Genomic DNA, 4,434 nt, shown 5'->3' on the forward strand with positions numbered 1-4,434 from the left:
GTATGCATCATCATGCCCGGCTAATTTTGTATTTTTAGTAGAGACAGGGTGTCTCCATGTTGGTCAGGCTGGCCTTGAACTCCCAACCTCAGGTGACCTACCCACTTCAGCCTCCCAAAGTGCGGGATTACAGACGTGGACCACCACGCCTGGCCTGCCAGTGTCCTCTTAAATGGCTCTTGTTCCAGGAAGCCTTTCTGGATCCGCTACAGTAGACTAGGTATCACTAGGTGCCTCCAACATCCAGTACTAGATCACAAATATCTCTTATCATAGCATTCATCATATAATGTCTGCGTTCCCTATGGACCTATAAACTTTATGGAAAACAGAGAATTATTCTATCCTTGTCTATCATCATATCTCTAGCACCCATGCTCAATTTATAATGAAATCCAACAAACTAATCATGTCTTCAACTTGATATAGGAGGCTCAGTAGAGTAAGGGAAACTCTAGACTGGGAGTCTGCAGAAATGGTTCAAATTCTATTCTTCTATGGTGTGGTCATCTGCTTTGACTCTAGTCCCTTTCTTCCCCTACAAAGCAAGTTAAATAGCGTAATTTAGTTTGCTCATATCACAGTTTGTGAAGCTAAGAGATACAAGCAGTATCGTAAATTGAAGAGGAACACTTTGGTACTCTAGAGAAAAACTGCTGCCCACCAATGGGGCTGAAAAGGCCAACAACTGAACAACAGTTTTTTCCATAGAGCGGTGTCCCTGGCTGTGCAGTTGGAGCTGCTCGTGGTGTAGTTGGCTGGGTCTGCCTCTTTGCCTCACCAGATGTACCACCTGGTAATTCCTCCAGCCTACTTACTGAAGGGGGCCAAAGGGCACATCGTCTGTTGTTTCCCTGGCAGTTTAAGCAAAGCAGAATCATTTACATAATTTTATTTATGAACTCTAGCCATTATTCCTTGGTGTCAAAACAATGGAAATGTACATTTGTAGGTCTCAATGATTCCCATATAAAGTCTAACAAGCTCAGTCAAAACAGGCTAAATTCACGATGTATTATTTATAACTTATATCCAACTTCATAAAAGATGAGGCTGTGTAGGGTAATAAACACATGAAACAGGCTGTTTAGATAAAATGTGAAGACACTGTTGGAGAGGGAGAATGGAATGCCAGGACATGTGATCACTGCAGCTCTGGGAGGTAGAGGTCAGGGTTCTAGAATGTGCGATGTGGGGTGGATGGAACATTTACTATGGGCCTAAAGCCAGAGTGTCTCATTCCTCTATTTTCTTGTTCTTTATCTTGTAGATGTGCAAATATTTCTTTTTCATAAAAGGGAAAAAAATCAATACACAGTTCCTCATTAACAGGACAATACAGAAGATGGATGTTTTTTCTTAGGTATCCTTTATAATTATTCATTTTTTTGGTTCAATAATTAAAATAACACTCATAAATTGAATCACATGGAATGACTATGTATAATAGAAAGCCAGTCACATCTCATTCATAATAATAATACCTCAGCCCATGTGTTCACAGCCATCAGTACACAGCAAAGGACTTATTCTGAGTCTGTGCTCCACAGGAATGCTAATGCTCATTTATCAGCTGTTGTTTTACAAGATCCTGCATGGACGTTGTAGGTGGGGTTTGTGCTGAAGGCTTGTATTTGTTTTAGAAACACGGGAAAAAAAAATTGTATAGGTTTTCCACCTTAACCTACCTAGTGTAACTGACTAATTCATTTGGTTTGATAACTACTTCGGTATGAATCTCAATTATTAGATTGCTGACTTCACCCAGTTGTGCCTTGCTCCCAACCATTTCTTAATACTTAACATTAAGAAAATGAGACACTTAATCATAATAACCGCAAAGTCAGAAATAACCTAGAAACCACATCTGTATTTTCAGACATCCCATAAATCCCAAAGAGGTCTCTATCATAAGGATTTCCCTCGATCAATTCTGTAAATTCCTTTGTATTTTTTAAGTGCCTCAAAACCTAAAGCTTGCCTTTGTTTATCATCTAAAAAAAAAAAAAAACCCTTCATTTAAAGTGTAAAATTAATGATTAACTTTTTTTTTTTTTTTTTTTTTTTGAGACAGAGTCTCACTCAGTCACCAGGCGCCAGGCTGGAGTACAGTGGCGCGATCTCGGTTCACTGCAGCCTCCACCTCCTGGGTTCAAGCAATTCTCCTGCCTCAGCCTCCCCAGTAGCTGGAACTACAGGCTCACACCACCATGCCCAGCTAATTTTTGTATTTTAGTAGAGACGGGATTTCACTATGTTGGCCAGGATAGTCTCAATCTCTTGACCTTATGATCTGCTCACCTCGGCCTCCCAAAGTGCTGGGATTACAGGAATGAGCCACCTTGCCTGGCCTTATTAACCTTTTTAAATTTTGGTTACTTATCTTCTCTGAGAAGAGGATTATGTTCTCAAGAAATGGTAGTAGCCTCTCTATTTTACTCACCCAAGCAATGTACACACCAAAACAATCTAGACTTTTAAAATGTTCCCTAATTAACTAGCTTATAAAGTTTTGCCATAAAAACATTTTATGTCAGATCAGTGAACTTTCACTAAAAATGGGGTGGTGGGAGACAGAGTATTAATTGTTAAAAGAAAACAAAAACAAAAACTGGCATGCTTAAGAAAAAATCAACCCATACAACACCTGTTAAAGCATTCACTTTTTGGTACCTATATATACCTACATATATAACATAAATGATGAAACTAGATCATAAATCATAAAACTAGATGCCAGTTGGGCAAACATATGTTGTTCATGGTCCTCAAACATGTAGAAGCTTGAACCTAAAACATTAAATAGGGAAATACAACATATTATAAGTCAGTTAATCCTAAAGTGTGGTAATCTTGGTGGCAAAAAGATGACCAAGTAGGCCGGGCATGGGTGGCTCACACCTGTAATCCCAGCACTTTAGAAGGCCAAGGCAGGTGGATCACCTGAGGTCAGGTGTTCAAGACCAGCCTGACCAACATGGTGAAACCCCTTCTCTACTAAAAATACAAAAATAAGCTGAGCATGGTGGTGGTGCCTATAATCCCAGCTACTAGGGAGGCTGAGGCAGGAGAATGGCTTGAACCCAGGAGGGGCAGGTTGCAGTGAGCCAAAATCATACTGTTGCATTGCAGCGTGGGTGATAGTGAGATTCCATATCAAAAAAAAAAAAAAAAGATGTTAAAGTAGAACACAAAGATTTTAAATTTTGATAATTGCACATTTATATTTTAATATGTGTAGGAACAATACACTCCTGTGATTTTACTGGTATTGCTGTTTAATATAAAGCTAAATTTAGGTTTATAAAAAATAAGTAATTTTAATAAAAACATGAAATCAATAGTATATTGCTACTTTAGATAGGACTGAAAATTGTATACATAGTATCAATATGAATAAAGTTCCAGAATCATTAACATAGGTAACTCACTAGTATTAATGCCACACTTACAGTATAATTTAAGTGTTATAAAACTGAAATCAAGGTAATCGTATAAAGAAGAAAGTATGGTAATTTGGTTCATCAGTTATCACATTTTATATGGTGCCACTGGGGAAATAACTTCCCCAACACTTTGTTCTTAGGCTATTTACACTTAATTATTCTATTCAATGGTACAATGATTCAATCAGTGAATATTTATTAAGCATCTACTAGGAGGACAAGGTCTTCTAATAGGTAATTTTAGAAAATATACAAATATTTTTAAAACATACCATTGTCTTTCTTTTACATTTTTTTGGTAATGCTTATTTTGAAAAGTAATAGTTTCACTGTTAATAATGTAGGTACAGAAAAACATTAAGAATATTCCCAGCAATCCTACTATTCAGAGATAGATCAAAATGGCAATAGGTTATTTTTTAACAGTTTCTTGAAAAATAAAAATATATAGATTTCTTTTAAGAGAGTTAGAACCAGAGTGTGTTTAGCTCTGTATCACGTATTATTCTTCTCCACTTAATGATCTGTTGTTTCCTTTACTAAATATTTTTTTAAACATAAAGGAACAGATATACTGTTTAATGATTCATCTACCAATAAGCACGTGGCTGAGTTCAGGTACATACAATTTGGTCAAAAGAGACATTTCCTGCCTCTGGGCCTGACTCTTAAAATACTTCCTAGTGATCCTGCACATGCTCTTTTTCACCTTCCACTGCCAGCTAGTTGCAAAGCATCAATGGAGGCCTTTGACATCCCAGGAATAGCAGATCTATCAAATGGAAAGAGTCCCTTTCCCACCCCTCAACAAACCCACACAGAGAAATGGGCTGTGCTGTGACGAATTTTTATTGGATTAAGGCCCTGAAATTTTGGAGTCTTCACAGCAATTATTCACTTATGTTCGTCTAAGTTTTAAAAACTTCCAAACCTCTGTTCACTTGTTTTGCAGCACTTTGTCTATGGGCCTGATTTTGATGTTTTTTCT

Source organism: Cebus imitator, unplaced genomic scaffold, assembly GCF_001604975.1.
Source record: "Cebus imitator isolate Cc_AM_T3 unplaced genomic scaffold, Cebus_imitator-1.0 Scaffold243, whole genome shotgun sequence".
NCBI lineage: Eukaryota > Metazoa > Chordata > Mammalia > Primates > Cebidae > Cebus > Cebus imitator.